This window comes from Megachile rotundata, chromosome 6, assembly GCF_050947335.1.
Source record: "Megachile rotundata isolate GNS110a chromosome 6, iyMegRotu1, whole genome shotgun sequence".
NCBI classification, from domain to species: Eukaryota; Metazoa; Arthropoda; class Insecta; order Hymenoptera; family Megachilidae; genus Megachile; species Megachile rotundata.
Genome location: NC_134988.1, coordinates 8,367,482 through 8,387,449, shown reverse-complemented (window position 1 = coordinate 8,387,449; position 19,968 = coordinate 8,367,482). Strand labels below are relative to the sequence as shown.

The 19,968-nt window shown below is 34.9% G+C and overlaps 1 protein-coding gene and 1 long non-coding RNA gene across 9 annotated transcripts in view; one reads left to right on the top strand and one right to left on the bottom strand.

The window, feature by feature from the left end:
• Positions 1 to 19,968, bottom strand: part of Fur2 (furin-like protease 2) — a 461,999-nt gene that overhangs the window by 173,457 nt on the left and 268,574 nt on the right. The gene's annotated exons all lie outside the window — the stretch shown is intronic.
• The window catches only part of LOC143264649 (uncharacterized), a 59,429-nt gene that overhangs the window by 23,400 nt on the left and 16,061 nt on the right, over positions 1 to 19,968 (top strand). Inside the window, exons 2-6 of one of the 5 annotated variants that reach the window (XR_013038500.1) lie at positions 12,199 to 12,461; positions 12,747 to 12,827; positions 13,838 to 14,104; positions 18,745 to 18,853; positions 18,939 to 19,931. This is a non-coding gene — a long non-coding RNA (uncharacterized LOC143264649). Of the gene's footprint in view, positions 1 to 12,198; positions 12,462 to 12,746; positions 12,828 to 13,837; positions 14,105 to 18,744; positions 19,932 to 19,968 lie in introns of those variants that run through there. The other 4 variants (XR_013038501.1, XR_013038499.1, XR_013038502.1 and 1 more) reach the window with 4 other exon arrangements.

Below are 19,968 nucleotides of genomic sequence, written 5' to 3'. Positions count from 1 at the left end.
TCTTTATTATTCAACATAAACACACTTTTACTACGAACTAAATAATACTATTCATAATACATAACCACCATTTTTGAAGCGTCCTCTATACTCGATCACACTTTCATTGGACACTTTGCACATCTACGTTATTCAACGTAAACACTCTTCTATTATGAACTAAATAATAGTATTCATTATACAGGACCACTACTTTTGAAGCGTCCTATATACTCAATCACACTTTCATTGTATACTTTGCACATCTACGTTATTCAACGTAAACACACTTCTATTATGAACTAAATAATAGTATTCATTATACAGGACCAATACTTTTGAAGCGTCCTATATACTCAATCACAGTTTCATTGCACACTTGCATGCCTATGTTATTCAACGTAAATTCAGTTCTATTATAAACTAAATAATGCTATTCATTATATAGGACCACTACTTTTGAAGCGTCCTATATACTCAATAACAATTTCATTGTACACTCGCACGTCTACGTTACTCTACGTAAACATACATTGACCCAAATAACATAATTGACCAAAATAGCTGTTCACATAACAGGACCACAATTTCTGAACTCTCCTGTACCTCCTTTTTCCAGTTAAAGACAATGAACCCATCAGAAGTACATCCCTTTAACTCCATAATCCAAAAGATGACGGCAAATAGTTGAAACCGAACGATCCGCGTTTGATTCACCCTTCATCAGTCCTTCCCTAGCATTCGTTCCACCCTTTCGATTCATCGATCGTATCAGCGGCAAACGTTTCTGCTGCTCGACTTTCACGAGCATATCGACTAAGCTGCGCTACCGGAGCGAAAAAGTTGCGGTTTGTCGCTCGAACGCGTGCCTTTGCGTATCCACCCTTTTGCCAACGTCCCGCGGTGACGTTCCGACGACAGAATCTCCGGAATCATCTGCTGCCGTCTCCGATTTCCGCGAGACATCGATCCACGATCGATTGCCCGATCGAATCGAACTGCATCCTGTTTCTAATGGATTGCAACGTTACTGGGAAGAAAGAGGATGCTGAACTTTGGTTTGCACGGAATTTCTTCCTTGTTACGAAGAACTATGTCTGCTCGATGACGACCGATATTCAGTTGACTGCGGTTTTAAATTCTTCTGGTTGAGGGAATGTATGATCGTGGAAACATGAAGGGAATGTACGGAGGGACGAAAATTTTAGGGTGAGGTATGATTTTTAGTTCATGACATTCTGAGGACTCTGGCGCAGTAATGGCTTTCCTGGGTCTGGAAATTAAGGTCATGCTCAGTTTCACGAATTACACTAGATTCTTGAGTGACTGAGTTACAAACCTCCATAATTCCAGTTTCTATAATGAAAATCTATGTTCCCTTTCTTTTTACGTATTTGGATAGCTGCAAATTGCTACATTTTCAAATATTCAAATTTGTAAAATTTTATAATTCTAAATTCATAAGTTACGGAATTAGATTCTTAAATTTTTTAATTATCAAATCAGCAAATTTTAGACATCAATAAATTCTCCAACTAAAAATTTTCCAAGTTCCTAATTCAAACCCACAAATATTTAGATTGTCAATCTAAAATTGCGATATTCACAAACTTTGTGAGCTAACAAGTTAAAATGCTGTAACAAGTTAAAGCATTTTCAAATTGAAAAATATCAAATACCTAAATTGATAAATTGAAAAATCTGAAATTCCTAAATTCATAAATTGAAAAATCTGAAATTCTTAAATTACCAAATTGAAAAATCTGAAACTCCTAAATGATCAAATTGGAAAATCCCAAATTCCTAAATCACCAAATTGGAAAATTCCAAATTTCCAAATCACCAAATGGGAAACCTCAAATTCCTAAATTACCAAATTGAAAAATCCCAAATTCCTAAATTACCAATTTCAAAAATCTGTAATTCCTAAATTGCCAAATTGAAAAATCTGAAACTCCTAAATGATCAAATTGGAAAATCCCAAATTCCCAAATCACCAAATTGGAAAATTCCAAATTTCCAAATCACCAAATGGGAAACCTCAAATTCCTAAATTACCAAATTGAAAAATCCCAAATTCCTAAATTACCAATTTAAAAAATCTGAAACTCCTAAATTGCCAAATTGAAAAATCTCAAATTCCTAAATTACCAAATTGAAAAATCCCAAATTCCTAAATTACCAATTTCAAAAATCTGAAATTCCTAAATTGCCAAATTGAAAAATTTCAAATTCCTAAATTACCAAATTGAAAAATCCCAAATTCCTAAATTACCAATTTCAAAAGTCTTGAATTCCTGAATGAGCAAATTGGAAAATCCCAAATTCCCAAATTTACCAAATTATAAAATTGAAAAATCAGAAATTCCATGAAAACCAACCAAAAAATTTCTATTTCCAAATTTCCAAATTTCATCAATTCTAAAACTTATTCTGATAAAAACACTTTCCCCTACAGTAATATTTCCCCTAACCTTTGTTTCTCTAAACTACAATTTCCTCTTCACCTTCCTTCTACAAAACATTTTATTTATTCCTTAGAAAAATGCTCAACTATTCGCATAATTAAACACAACGATATCTCAGTTACCTTTAACTTTTTAACAGAAATATCCCTTTACCTCTAATTAGTATCGTTACTGTTTTTAATTAAATTAATTGCTGTACGTTTCCAATTATTTGTCCGTTATTAGGGTGGCACAATTTTTCTGTTTCATAATATCTTCTAAAATTTCCTCCCTCCTTTTTCGGTGTAATTAATAACCAGCTTCTCTCTCGCTTTTCTTGTTTATTTTTTTTCTTTTTTTGCTTAATGTAATTAAACGGAAGTTTAGATTACTTTTCAGCGTAACGAGATAGGGTCACGCTTCCGCTTTTATGACTTTAAATAAATGCTAATATGTTTCTGCGAAAGAAACTTTGTTCATTTTCGTTAAGTAAATGATTTTTTTTAGATAGAGAGAAAGTTTATTAGCAGTAGGCAAAGGGTTGTTTATTAAAAACGAGGTGAAATTATGGAACAAACTTTGCTTCATTGAAAATTGTACCTTCGTTACAAGAAGGTATACTGAACACGTTTCCTTTTATAGTTGATTATACAGAGACACATTTAATGTGCACTTAAAAATTCTGAAGGGTAGACAACTTGATATGAAATATTTTTTATTCATAGTTCAATATTTTTCGAATTTAAATTTGCAGATTCACAAATTTTCGTATTTTCAAATTTTCAAATTCTTAATTTTTCAAGTTTTCAAATTTTCAAGTCTTCAAGTTTTTAAGTCTTCAAGTCTTCAAGTTTTCAGGTTTCCAATCTTTCCATCTTTCCATTTTTCCATTTTCCTGTTTTTCCACTTTTCAATTTCCCAATTTTTCTATTTTTTCACTTTTTCCATTTTTCAATTTTTCAATCACTCAATTTTCCAATTTTTCCATTTTTCCATTTTTCAAATCTTCGATTCCTCGATTCTTCAATTCTTCAATTCTTCCATTCTTCAATTATTCAATTATTCAACTATTCCATTCTTCGATTCTTCCATTATTCAATTATTCAATTATTCAATTATTCAATTCTTCCATTTTTCAATTATTCCATTATTCAATTCTTCAACTCTTCAACTCTTCAATTTTTTAATTCTTCTATTCTTCAATTTAAATTTTCAAGTCCCTCGATAGCTAAACTCGTAAATCTTCCAATTTTTTCATTCTTATATATCTTGTTCCCCAAATGTCTATAACATGAAATACCTAAATTACCACATACATAGATCCTCAAATCCTAAAGTCACGAAATTATGCTCTCAAAATTTCCTAATTGAGTCCCACATTTTGAAATTCATAAAAATGTCTAACAATCACTGACTGAAATCAGTAAACTATTCCAACGTAGCTACAATACTTTTCCCTAGAGAAATCAAATTTTGATCCTGCCTGTACACCGGCGATTTTCCCGAATCCTTTTCCCTTTAATCAAAAACACAACACGCATATTAAAAGTTCCGTCCGTTTTAATTAATATTACAAATGGTACTGCAGTTTAACGAATAGCATGAAAAAGTAATTTTGAGTAACGTATCGGGGAAAATAATTGAAAAGATATTTCTTGGAAAAAATATCATTTTTACAGCGTTATCCAATCGGCGCTCGCGGTATTACCGTGAAATGTGTAACAAAGGTGCATTTAAAAGGATAGAAAAAGCCCTTTGAACGAATCTTTCGGTAGCATTCCATAACACGTCTCGCAAACAGGAGTAACGTTCGAATGAACGGATATGACGCGAAACCCCAAAGCGACGGCATAAAAAGAATCGATACTCCATCTCACTTGTTCTCTTCGTTTCTTTTTTCATTTCCTTTCTTTTCCACCGAAAGGTTCGTTTCCCTTCGCACGAATCAACTTCCGTACGTTTGTGAATGAAATCGCGCCGTTAATCGACCGTAATTAAAAGGAGGAGAAAAAGAATCGAACGAAGCTTTTCAATTTCACGGAAAAATGAATTTTTTTTTTAATGGATTATACAAAGGTAATAGTACTTAATATCCGTATATGGAAACGCAATCTGCTGCTCGTTTAACGATATACGCATATTGCATTTTCCTATTAATTGATCACAGACTCGACTGACTCAAATTTTACAATTTACACGTTTTCAATTTCTTTTATTTCTAAATTTCAACATCTTCAAGTGCTAAAGATTCTAAATACTTAAAACTTGATATTTTATTGCGACTATAATGACTTCGATGCCGATTGTGATGACTCTTACCACGACTGGAACAACTTTAATGACGTTGATGATGACTATAATGGTCTTGATGCCGACCTCAACAACTCTTATCATGAGTACAATGACTTTGAAGACTTTGACAATAAGTATGTTGACCTTGAGGCCGACTATGACAATTTTTACCATGAGTATAATTACTTTAAAGACTTTGACAATGAGTATGTTAGCCTTGAGGCCGGCCATGACAACTATTATCATGAGTATAATGACTTTGAGGACGTTGACAATGGGTATGCTGGCTTTGAGGCCGACTATGACAACTTTTATTATTACTATACTAACTTTGAAAATGTTTGCAAGAACTATAACTCCTTTGATGCCGATGATAAAGACGGTGGTGAAGTATATAATGACTTTGATGCCGACTATGATAATTTCCATCGGGACTATCATGTTTTTAAAGATATTTGCGACGACTATAAAGACCTTGATGCCGACAATAATGACCTTAATGTCGACGGGAACGACCTTGATGCCGATTATAATGATTTTGAACACCTTGACGATCTCAATGTTGACTTTCGTGGTTACTATAATGACCTCAAAGTCTTGATAATACCCATAATTATTAATAAAAGTGTACTTAACTACGTACTTAATATTCTTTAAATCTTCAAAAGAAAGATGTACAATTTTATCTCCTGACACAAAGTTATACTTCAAAATTTAGAAATTTCTTTAAATATATCAAAAGTAACACGTCATTTTTTTGTCATAAAAGCTAATTGTGTGTCTAACAATTTTTCATTGAATACATAATAAAATTTAATCTCGATCGTGTTATCAATAAAAGAATAACTGAAATAAATTCCATAAGAAATAAACTTGAAGTGGTTAAAGGAAGATGTCTTGTGATAATTTTGTATCGATTACTTTTGAATCGACCTGTATCCCCGTTCTCGAAATCCGGGGCAAATCGTAGCCCACATAAATCTAGAAAGGCTCCCAGGGAATTTCTCATCAAATCAAAGTTTCGCTTTGATCTTTAAAGAAACTCATTGTCGGTTTAACATCGAACGCGGCTTTACGCGCGTGTGCTGATTTCCTTTTGAAACACGCGTCGCCGTCGCTGGATATCCGCCATCAAATCACTGGCACGATATTAATTCGAGGCCTGACAGAAAGCTTCCTTTTCATCCTTACTGCACCTATATACGTACACGCGTGTATACACACCGGCAAGAAAAAAAAAGAATCATCTTCTCGCGCTAACGAACCGAACTGAACACTTTGTCCCAACCGATGTAAATATACTATATACCCGTGTACACGTGTGTGTGTGCGTATAGTTGGAGAATCACGTGACTGAAAAGGACGCAGCCAGCTAAAGATTCTCCGACAGAAAGGCGGAGAAAAAATAAAATATAAAACGTGAATCTGAAAGAGCGGTCGCCCTTTTAACTTCTGCTGGATGTCTGGCGCGCTGGGGAAGAACGTAGACATTATTAAATACGAAACTGAATTTATTCCAACGCGTGAATCATTAATCGTGGATACGATGATAATAATGTCCTGTGCACACGGATGCATCGGATCGGCAAGAAAAGAAAATGCCGGGGAAAGAATTTTTAATTCTGTTGGGTGATGTAAAAGGGCTGGGATCCTATTAACTCAAAGTACGTACATTTCTGATAGATGTTCAGGTTTCTTTTCTGATGCTCTGGTGGGTATTTTAATAATAATGTTGTGTAATATTTAATATTTTAATAATACCATTATGTTGTATTTAATATTTCAATAATAGTATTATTTACATTATCATTACGTCTTTTTATAAACATTTTAAATAAAAAAAAAATTGTGACATGAAAACAAACCATTCTGAATACAGTGAGTTATATATTTTTTTACAAATGCAGAAATTTTTGAGATTTCAGCATTAATTTAATGTGTAAAGTAGTTTCATAGAATTAGTTACGAAAAATGTTTACAATGTGTATTGATTGTTATTAAAAAAAATGAAGCCACATTTTGTGAAACACCCTGTACAACATAACTGACAATGAGACAATAGACTTTGTACCCTCCTCATATGTTTCTAGAAATTTAATGAAGCCATAATGTATACATTAGACATTAAGTCATGTTTCCTATGCATGCGTCATCGCAGATAACTGATTATATTTTCGTCATCACATAACCTACATGATAAGCTGAATGCGTACTAGCGAATAGGTCAATCAGAAGTTTATCGTGAACCAAAATAACCGTATATATTGGACAAATACCGATTTCATTTTTCCTTTAATTCTGTCACGATTTTATATTAAATTATTGTTAGACAAACATATGAATATTAATATTGTTAAAATTTTTGTTTGATTAATAATGTCTCTACTTATTTTATTCATTTTTCGTTATGTTCATTAAATTCATTATATATAAACTTAACCTACTTTTATATCATACACTCATCATACAATTCCACCTCAGTTCCTAGCTAACCTAACCTAACTCTACCTGACGTCTCCGTTATAACCTAACCTATCTACTATATAATTTCACCTCAGAGGTGAAGAATGTTCAGGGCAGAATACAAAAAAGATTTCACAAGTAAGAAAAGGAGTAATGGCAGAATTATCGAAAAAAGTTGATTCCAACTAACATTATCGTCTTTCGATTATGTTCTGCAACGAACAGAGACAGAGAGGGCCGAAGAAGAAGCGTATCACGGAAATCGGTGTACAATTATGCAAAGCGTGGCTCATTTTAAATGTAGAAACGCAAAGTACCATTTATGGGAACACCACGAGGGAATAGTGGCACATGTTCGAGCGCATACACACGGTTCGCGACCAAGCTACACTCCGTGTGTATGGCACGCTTTTTCATGGAAATTCGTCCTCGTCGTCGTCGTGATCGTGAAATTATTCAACGACCCCTCCGGTGCAACGCGATCCAAACACATCTTATAAGCTTAAACTTTGCTCTTTAAAGAAGTTTATTAACCCTTTCGTTACATGCTTAAGACCGACTACACTTGCTCGCCGAGAATTACTAACCTCAAACTCCTTCATTCGTTCATTGTGTGATTTTAAGCGTGAATCTAAAGCTTATTAGTCTTAGGATGTATAGATGGATGAAGGTCTTGGAAATAGATTCTGTATTGTACGAATGTAGTGTCAAAATGTGGATGCGATTATATAGGAACATGGCATCAACGTACAGGTGTTACTTGTAGCGTTACACCCTGTATGCAGATACTATATGAATATGACGTCATATGTATACTATATCATAATATATACTATATGAATATTGTATGAGTATGAGTAATATAGTATATGAAGTATTAAAATGCAGATACTAAAATATAAATATTCACAGTATTAAAATATACATGCCACAGTACAAAGCTATACAGGGCAATTAAAAAGAAGCGTCCACCCTTTTTAACCAGTTTAACCATTTCACACAATAATGCATAAAATAAAAGTTTATTAAGACAAAGATAACTTGATATTAAAATACTAATAGTTTTCTATACATGTCCATTTGGGCAAATATATTTCAATTTCCTTACCACGTCAGATTTAAATTATATTTCATCGACGAGAAGAGTGGAATTATGTTTCGTAAATAATGGAGCATCGAAAGGAAATGAAACGGATTGAAATCGACGGGAACATTTTCGATTTCATGTTCCATTGATTTCAATTAATGAAACAACGTTATGCACCAATATCGAAAACGATTTCAAACCTTTTATCGAACAGTTCCACCGGTGTTCTATCATTTATACCTTTTTTTTTCCTCCTCTATTGTTGCTGTACTAGCTGTATCAACATTGGTTTTATGCGACGAATCCGCCTTGCTATGCTGCAAAACATGATTTTTTCATCTATCCAATACGCAACGTACGACACGCCGTTTCCAAAGCGACCATTCGTGTACAAAAGGGATCATTTCATTTCTTTTCACTTGCTGTTTTCTAGTTTACCGAACACGACGGAAAAATTGACAAAACGTAATACCGATGATGCAATATGTTCTTGTCGAAATAAACGCGTCTTTAAAATACGTGACGCGGACATTTTCGATACTGAAATTCTCGAGATATGTTGTTAATATTTATGAGAAAAATTCAGAAAATTGCACAAGCGGGGAGTTTTATAAAAATTATTCTGTAAACGACGTTATTGAAATTTTGATTACTGCACGGAATTTCGAGAGTGTACGACAATGCCTCGCGATATAAAAGATCGTAAAGCTTAATTTATACTGTCACATTTCGTTACCATTAGCATATTTTTGGTATCCTAAAAAAGAACGTAAATTTTTGAGCGTTTTCATTTGAATTTCAAATTCGGGACTTCGCACAAGGGACGATTATTTAAAATAATATATCGTCCCCGACTACCATCGTGTTTTATGTTTTCCATTGAAAATTCATAAAAACGTTATAAAAGGTTGCTGACATATTATCGAACAGAATTAATCTGTGCACGCCATTCAAACGCGTACGCACTCGGTTGAGGAAAAAAAAGAACGCGCCAGGCTTAGCTATTCTGTATTCAAAACAATATGTGCGCGTGTAAACGTTAATTTCGAATTCCTACAATTCCAAACCTGCAGGATGATTTCAGTGCGGTTTTATTCGAAACTTTTCGCTGTACTCATGAAAATTATTCCAACGAAAACTTATGAATATATACGTGCAATTCTGAACGAATTTCAAAGCTGCCAGCAACGTTTCTCCACTTACAATTTTTAATATCTGCCCAAGTTGCAATTTTTGGAATTATATTTCGCGTCCCAAAACAAATGTGACCAATAGACAGAAACTATTTAAATATTTAAATATCGAAACGTATACACATTAGTGTAATCACGATTTCACAAAAATAGGAGTAATATTTAGGGTGCATCATTTTTTGTAGATTCTTATGATATTTTGTTGAAAAATTACTCAACATTTTATACTTATGACATACCAGGTGCGTCATAACTGATTCAACATAGATGACGCACCACGTGCGTCAATAAGTGTTCAATGCAACTGACGCACCACGTGTATCATGAAGTACTCGATGTAACTGACGCACCATATGCGTCATGAAGTATTGGATGTAACGGACGCACCACGTGTGTCATGAAGTATTCGATGTAACTGACGCAATATGTGCGTCATGAAGTGCTTGATGTAACTGACGCAACAAGTGCGTCATTAAGTGTTCAGTGTAACTGACGCACCACATGTGTCATAAAGTATGCGATGTAACTGATACAGCACGTGCGTCATGCACTATTTGAAATAACCGACGCACCATGTGCGTCATATACTTTTAATATAGTCGACGCACTATGTGTGTCATACCCTGTCTGATATAGTTAACGCACCAGGTGCGTCAATTCCTATTTGATATATGTTCTTAAGTTTGTAGCCTAACTCAGATATGCTAAATACACTAGAAAACATTCCTAACAACAGAGTCTTTCACAAATACGTTTCAGTGTCCAAAATTTTAATAACCTAAAAATGAAAGGAGCTTACCATGTTCTAACGTGTAGATATTTTAATGAGGCCGTACCTCGCAAAGGGCATATTTTTCACTTACTTTTATGGTTGCAAAAACAGTTATTTTCAGACCTATTTCGCCCTCTAATTATGCTTCTTCGTCGACGGAAATATAGAAAAGGCATGAACTTCCATGGGCAGACTTTTTAAACCTTTTCAATGTACAAAAGCTCAATTAAGGTGTAGTTAACTAGCCCACGATCCACCGATACGATAAATGAAGAATCATCTTGCTCGTTTCAGAGAGACACGGTACAAGAGAGTCGACAGAAATGGGACATGATCGTGAAAAGACTTAACCCGCTGAAAGAAGGGGCTCAAAGGTTGCCTTTAATCCGACATATTTAGAGCACTAACGCGTGAAACGAACTGTAACAAGTAGCGTCTCCTCGTCTATGGGGAAATATGAGCACGAAAACGAGCGAAATAGGTCGATATCTGTCGTATCACCCTACCGAAAGAATAAGCGAATATAACTTGACGTTTTAGTAAGAAAAAAAAGCAGCACGAAATCTTGCGTCGAAAGTTTCCTTATTGCCCGAACCATTCAGAAAGCTCGTTATGGCGGAAGCTTTGCCACTGACGACGTTATATTCCTTGTATTCGTAGAACAATATGGATATTTTCCCTCCTTACTTATCTCGCGCCGTTCTCGCCGCAAGAACGCGCAATAAAGATCAATGATATCCGAAGAAATATTTTCATTGCTCAAAGGAACTTTGCGGCAATTGCTTCTGATATTCTGTACGTGTGTAGGTTCATTTAGAACGTTTTGAAACATTCATATTTTCAAGCTCGTTTATTTCACAACAGTAACGATTATGAAATAAAACGTCTAAAAGTTCTGAAGAAAACAGTTATTCTTTTATTATCGAGTAATACTTAAAGTAAGTTAATTCATTAAGATATACAGCTTGAATAACCCGCGTGAATTGCATATTGCGATGATGTCTAGTAAGCTGCGCAGTAGTTCACTGCGCAACAGTGGCCTGCGCAGTAAACACCTGCGCAGTACCTTACATCAGAGTTCTATTAAAGAAATCTTCACTTAATTGTTGCTGACAACTACTATTACCTCCAAGTTTATCCATTGTTTAACACCTACCTCTATTCTTGTAGAATACAAAGAAAATAGGATCGATCAATTCTATCTAAGGTTGTAAGGGATCATTCTTCCGGGTTACTGAGCTTCGAAATTGAACGGCAGCGTAATCATCTACACGGAAGCTCCTAACGTATCGCAGTAGTTGATTCTCTATACAATTTGTGAGCCGTACGTGTTCGTTCCAGATATTCTGCGCTCGAGGTACAGCAGTTTTTGACGGAAGGAACGAACTAACTACTTTATCCGGTAAATTCTGCTCGGCGGGACTTTTGACCGTGCTCGACAATAAAACTCGAAGCAAGTACGAGGAAATTCAAAGCACGTTAAAGTAAATTAAATTATTTTGGCAGTCGAGAAGAGTTTTAGCAGTTGAAAGTAGGATACATTTTACAACATCTTCAACTTTGAAAAGTAAAATTAAACATTTCCTTTTCATCCTTAAATTATTTTAACTTATGCTTTCCTCGACAGGAGAATATGTTGCGCGTTCTTGAAATTTTTTCAAATTTGCACGCGAAACGAAACGGATGAAGTTTTTGTTTTGGGTCATAAAGACCTGGGAGAAAGGCAGAGTTAATAATTATCGACGGAAAGTATAAGTTACAGAAGATGGCTTCACTGGATTGAATTTTAATTTTTAATTATCGTTTCAGAGTCTTTTCGTGGATTTGCATTCTCGTTTATTACGATGAACAGTGCACCGTTGATATTAAATCTTTAATATATCCGTTTGTGCAACTCTCAGAAACCTCTTTTAACGTTCTTCTATTCAACGTTTTCATTTCCTTACTTCTCCCTGAATTTTACAGTTTGACGTGGAGTCTGCCAGGCAGAAATAATGGTAATATTACTGGAAAGGATCGTCAACGCTCGCTGTCCCTCATTTTCTCGACGTTGCTTCGGCCATCTCATTAAATTCTACGTGGAAAAATCAAAACCGAAGATCCTCGGCGGCTGACATAATAATGTACTAGTTCCTATTGCTTCTCATTAATTTTTTTTTAAAGTATTGAATTCCACAACAAAATTATGGTACAATACAACTGATCCGGAAAAACAATAATCAAACATGGTAAATAATAAAATTTAATCGACGAATAAAATTATTTTAAAAAGGCGTTTTACTGGAAAATAAAATTTATTTCAGCAAACAATAATAAATTTGATATATATCACAATGCAGAAGTTATCGCAATTTTTCGAAAAATGATACAGAAAATAAACGATAATCGTTTTATGTACTTTCGATATGTAAACTGATCAACTATCAAAAGATACGTCGATATAATTCGCGTTTGCGCCGATCGTTCCGATTGTTAGCACACAATTTGCATTTAATTACATTTATTTGTTTCAGCTGAATGCATCCGCGCATATTCATAACGATACCCCAAACTGCAGTTTAGAATGCTATTGACAACTAGTGCAACATTATGCAGTAATTATTTAGTAATTAATAAAGTGATCATTGTAGATATAATATGTTCGTACCTTCGTGGAGTGAAAATTATTTATAATTCATATCAATGTACACCGTATACCTATATTCTACGCTGCTAACAATTGAATACAGAAAAAGAATATTTATAATCTCATTTACATTAATGTCTCAGACTAGTTATAACAGCGAGGCAATTGCACTTCAATAATATTCGGACAAATGGCTTTTTCACAGTAATTTCTATAATTTTAAATAACGCATTCAAAATTAGTCAAATGTATAGGGTTACTTTGACCCAGTACGTACATTATACGAATTCAAGAAACACACCTGGTGCGTCATCTACTATTTCACATGTGACGCACCTAGTGTGTCATTGGTTAATTCATATGCAACGCACCAGGCGTGTCATTGACTATTTCATATGAGACGCACCCGATGCGTCATCTATTAATTCATATGTGACGCACCTGCTTTGTCATTGGCTATTTCGTATACCATCTATATAGTATGTCATTGGCTATTTCATATGCGACACACACGATGTGTCATTGGTTATTTCATATGAGACGTACCAGATGCGTCAACTATTATTTTATATGTGACACACCTGCTGTGTCATTGGCTATTTCGTATGCCACCAATCTATGTCATTGGCTATTTCATATGTGACACACCTGATGTGTTATCTACTGTTTCATATGTGACGCACCCGGTGTGTCATTGGCTATGTGCGACGCACCTGGTGCGTCATAAGCTGTTTTTCATTACAAAACACAGCAGGTGCGTCATTTGTTGATTTTCAAATATCAAATAGAGATTTGCAAAAGGTTTATATTTACCATCGTTAAAGACCCATCAAAAGAATTCCAATGGTATGAAATAGTCTGCAAACTTGTTAATTTGAACGTAGTAGTCAACATCAGAATATCAAACATGTTCGAAATTAATTTCTACGAAATCCCTGGTCTTCCTGACTAATTGTAAGTTGCATATGGAAATTTCAGTAGGATCGCCGAAGCGTTATGCATCCTACGCGACAAACCGACGAAGCAATAAGACCCGTGGCTTGTTCCAGACCAGTGAGTTATAACTTATAACGGCCGCATCGTATTTCATGGATACAAATTGTTACGAGCTTACGTAGCCACCTACTACGTGGACAGGTGTGCGATGAGAAAACGCGAAAGGCAGATTGGAATAGCGATGAAAAACGCATGCTACAGAAAAGCACATTGCCGCGTATAAGTCATGGGACACTTATCAAATACCAGGTGATATAAGATTATTTCTTTTTCTATATTAAATCTTAGATAGAATTTATTTATAGGATTTATAGAATTTATGCTTCACGGTAGATTTCGGTATAATTACTGTATCAATATTTCTGTTGTTATTTTGAATAATTTTTTCAACTGCAATTTTCGACGTAAAATATGAATGTATAATTTATGTAAAATATTTACCGTAAATGTAATTCGTCAAATACGAGTGTAATTACGGTTCAATATTGCGACATTTATTATGCAAAACTCTGCATATATTTTATTCACAAAATCAAACAAAACGGAAAATTGTGTTTCGTTTTGGATATTGATTAAATTTGCTGACAGAGAGTCATGTATTATGAAACGCCCTGTATAATACGTTTCAGAGGATCTCATTCGATAATCGGATCATAATTCATGGAATAATTCCTTCGGTGTTGATATTTCGTTTTTCTTTAACAGGTTATTTTTCCTGTAAACATTTAATGCTACGAATTACCAGCTCTAGATATTATGAATCAACAAGTTTTTGAACAAAACTTCCACCGAGAGTTTGCATATTAATGTACACATCAATTATTACGAGAAGGAAACTTTAGACGCAACTTGCAAAGTCTTAATTAACACTGTTAATTACAAACTTCGATAAATCATTCAAACAGACAGCATTCGGATACACATTCGGAGAAAAAGTAAATACAACGCTTGATAACTGATGCCGCAGTGATTTCTCCTTTTAATCATTTTGAACAATAATATTCGCACAATTTTAATTGCTTTATTATCACTAACAATATTTTACTATTTTTTCAATTATATTGATGGACACAAATTTTAATAACAAAACTTGTTTATAAACTCTCCAATGCGTACACAGCGTTGCTGAATCAAAGCCAATAACAAATTTTTTTATTGTAATTTCGTTTCATCGAAATTTTATATTGCAATTTTATTTCATCAAAATTTTATATTGCAATTTTATCAAAATTTTATTTGATTTCTTTAAAATTTCATGAGGTTATCATTCAAGTTATTGAATTTTGCACCTTACGATTTCAGAAAACTTTAAACTTTTCGAATGTGTAAAAAATTAGTTTTATGAATACTTTTTATTTTTAAAGTAAATATACAGAATGAAATTAATATTAATAACAAAATTATTTTTGAACGATGAATGTAAAGATGAATATAACTCATCAAAATTTTTATTCTCTCCAACTCATGTCACAAAACCGCATAATCTTTGAAAACTGAATACGTAATGATATAATTAAATAATCATTATTCGTATGCGTAAAAAATGTCTGCTTAATTATTACAACATCATTTTTGCATTTGGTTTTAATTGAATCAGCACGGACGGTAATGGTGCAGAATTAAATAATGAAATGTTCCGAAAGTGACAAATTAACCCAGATATGTCTAACATTCTACCCTAATAATGATCACAGAAAAATTTACTTCCACGTTACACGAAAAAAAAAAACACATGTGGCATAAATTACATAGAATATGTTAAAAACGATTTTCAGAACGAAGCATAAAAGATCCAGGTCAAAATTAAATAACATTTTGAAGAAAAAAATTGCTATTACCGGTCCTTAACTTTCAGCACAGCAAAGTTGATCCTCTCTGATTTCGTTTTCCTTGAAACGCTTTGAAACGCCAACAGTTCGTCATGTCAAAAAAACATTAACGACGTTCTACTCGCGGCGAGAGACTGTCAAATGCACCTCGTAATCACAGAAATTAATTACAGACATTTTTTCTCGTTTTTCCATTTTTTTCCCGGCTGTGCGTCGTGAAATAATTTCGCCGTTAGAACACCGAATTACGCGGAGAGCTCGAATACGATTTATTTTAAGCGTGATAAAATAAAGCAACGCTCGTTCGGGAACAAAGACGAAGGTAATGGAGGTAATTAAAAATTTTAACTAAAGTGTTGTTCCTGAGAAAACCGTTAAACCGTTTAGTTTCTAATTGAATCTCGAATGAAGTTTCAAGCTTGTTTATTATGCAAAAATCTGGTTAAAATTGCAATTGTATCGCTTTCAGCTTGCAAGAAAAATATATTATTCTTCCTTAAAATGAACTGTGGCAAAATTACTCCTTTTGGTGGATGCAAAAATGTCTTACTAATTTATTAAAAATTTTGAGCAAGAAAAATGAGTTAGAAATTAATATTTGTCTATTTAGAGTTAATCGATTATTTTTCAAATTTTTACACAATATCTAACAAATTTATGTATTTTATTCTGAACTCATGAAATTACTCGACATTATAGAAATATAATGCAGTAGAAATTGAAATTTTTAAATTTGCTATTAGTTTCAACCATTTATGTTTTTTTATCAAATTTCTCATCAACCGTGTAGAAATTGTATTATACCTTACTGTTCAAAATTCAGGAATGGAAATGGCAATCTTCCAAATTCGCATACATTGTGGAATTTAATCCAAAACAAAATTTCTGCTCAGTCGGTTCAAGAATCTCGATTTTCATATTTAACTGATGAAATTATAAAGTAAGATACTATTGAACCATAAAATTGTAGAAATTGCACATCTTTGAATTTGTGATCATGCATTTACTTTACCACTGACTCTAACACACTCTAAATTACTCTACAAACTTCATATGCTTAAAATTCAAAACTAAGGATCTTCCAAAGTAGCGCATGGAATTAAATTAAACAAAAGTCTGCCCAGTGTTCGAGTAATTTTACCCGCACAACTAAAACTACGTGGAAGAATAGCAAAAATATATCTCTTCAGAAAACTTTTTACTTAAAAAGTAAAATGCGAGAAATTTTTAAAATTCACGTGCAACGTGCAAATTTACTTGAACCAACTGGGCAGCGCAACTTTTTCTCCAGTCGGTTCAGTGAATGCAGGGTTAAAATTTATAAGTTATCCGCAATTTACCGGAATATTTTGAAGAAGCTTAAAAGATGGTAGAGTAAAAGGTACGATAGCTTTATTGTTTCGGCGAGGAAATCCGGGAGACCGGGATTCCGGGTGCACATGAAATAACCGATTCAGAATCGATGGATGTACTTTGGGAATTTATCAGCGCCATTTTATTCGATCGTCCGCTGTCAGGCGCAGGCAGGAACAGGAATTTTTCGTTGTCACAAGGAAAGGAAGGCCGTTTGGATGCATTGAACTCGTCGACGACGCATCCTTTTTGTTCGCCGACGGTTTTACGTAAAGTAACGTCTCTCCCTTATCCCGTTCCCCTCCGCGGCATGGTTCGACGTAACCAATTCGAGGAAGCCGTGTCTCTTCGAAAGACTTCTCTCCTCGAGAGCAACAGCTTCTTTTGTGACGGAAACGGACTGGAAAACCGTGCGACGATTTCACGTTTTGCTCTGCCCCTTTTCCGTCAGACAGCCGGGAAGAGCGTGTCTCGGCTTCCTTTTTCGAGAGGCCTTTCCTCTGGATTAACCTACTCGAATCAAGATCACGAAGACACTTCTTTCTTCTCGGGCTACGTAGCGTGAAACAGCCAACAATGGCGGGAGAACGAGTCGGTGGAATTTATTCTATGGAACTTTCCATGGAATATTTTCCAGAATACTACCGACGGATAGAGGCTGTTTCATACTGCGATGCCTGGTTTGTCACCTTACCGATGGCGACCATGTTGGTGTGTGAAGAGGATGATGTGTTTAGAAGAGCTACTTCTGAAGTTCTACACTTTAGAATCCTTCAATTTTGGAATTCCTATGTTCGCAATACATATATTTCCAAATCTCTACGTTCCTAAATCTCTCAATTACCAAATTCCTATATTAAAAAATTCTCGCATACCTGTAATAGTTACAGCCCCAAATCGATACATCATCAAACCCCTATGTCCCTAAGTCCAAACCTTGTTAAATCTTTACATTCCCAAATCCCTACATCCCCAAATTCCTTCATCCCCCAATCCCTAAATCCCCAAATTTCTATGTCCCAAAATTCCCACATCCCCAAATTTCTATACCCCCAAATCTCTATTTCCCCAAATCCCTAAACTGCCAAATTGGTAAATTCCCAAATCTTTATATCTCCAAACCCCTATATCCCCAAATCCCTATCTCCCCAAATCCCTATATTCCCAAATCCCTCAATTCCCAAATCTCTAAATCCCCAAATCCCTACATCGTCAAATCCCTAAATCCCCAAATCCCTAAACTCCCAAATTGGTAAATTCCCAAATCCTTATATCCCCAAACCCCTATATCCCCAAATCCCTATCTCCCCAAATCCCTATATTCCCAAATCTCTCAATTCCCGAATCTCTAAATCCCCAAATCTCTACATCGTCAAATCCCTAAATACCCAAATCCCTAAACTCCCAAATTGGTAAATTCCCAAATCCTTATATCCCCAAACCCCTATCTCTCCAAATTCCTGTCTTCCTAAATCCCTATATCCCCAAATCCCTCAATTTCCAAATCTCTAAATCCCCAAATCCCTACATCGTTAAATCCCTAAATCCCCAAATTCCTACCTCTCCAAATCCCTAAATTCCCAAATTCTTATATCCCCAAACCCCTATCTCCCCAAATTCCTAATCCCAAAATCCCTCCATTCCCAACCTCCTATATTTCAAAATTCGCACACACTCAAATCACTACATCCTCGAATCTCTTTCCAGGACACCACGGAATAATTTGTGAAAAATATGTAAGGTCTCCAGGAATGGTAATGCGGACTGGTGATACGCGGACAAGATAAAACACGTCCAACATGGCCGTAGGACGCAGGTAATGCTGACGAGAGAAAATCAGGTAATTCGGCCGGGAATTTACAACGTGAATTAATCGTCATGGCTTTTCATCGAACTGGCAGCGAGGAAAATTCAGGAACGAAACGGCCAACGGCTACGTGTCATCCTGCTCGAAACTTACGCAACGCCAGCAGGCCAAACTAATGAGAACGACATCGTGTCTGTCGCTCCATTGCGGAGCTGTCCTATCTTCATCTGTGATACGATATCCACCAGCGAATTCAGTTTTTCCGGGTCTGAACGCATGAAACGCCAGGCGGTGTTAAAGTCAACGTGAAAAGCTTTGTGTGGCCTGTACAGGGTGCTTCAGATTGTATGTTCATCGACGTAGATCATTTTATCTTCATAATGGATGGTTGGGATTAGATCAGAGGAGTGAACTTACTGATATGATTGAGGATTGTATAGGGTAGATAATAAAAATAGATGTGTTGATTTATAATGTATGATCATGTAAACTCAGGAAATACCCGTGGTGCGTCATCTTCTATTTCATGTGAGACGCACATGGTGTGTCATTAGCTATTTCATATACAACGCACCTGGTGTGACACTAGTTATTTCATATGTGACGCACCTGTGTGTCATTAGCTACTTCATATGCGACGCACCTGGTGTGTCATTGGTTATCTCATATGCCACGCACCTGATACGCCATCTACTATTTCATATGAGACTTACCTAATGCGTTATCTATTATTTCATATGTGACGCACCTGGTGTGACATTGGCTATTTCATATGAGACGCACCCCATGCGTCATCTACTATTTCATAAATAAATAATAGAAATTGATGTGTGCATTTATAATAGATGATCATGTGGAGTCTTCAATATTTAATTTTATTATACTTGTTAAATTGATCTGAACATAATAGTAAGAAGAAAACGATACTGGTCCATTTAAAACACTGAAAATAACCTTACAGTGATAGGTCCACAGGTGTGCCACCGTTTTTATAGGTGATTCCAATAATTCTGCAGACTGCAGTTTCCTTGCATTAAAATAAAATAATCTTATAATGAATATATTTATATATGACCCTATACTTCGTCATAAATATCCTACATCGCGTTACCTAAAAATTAATC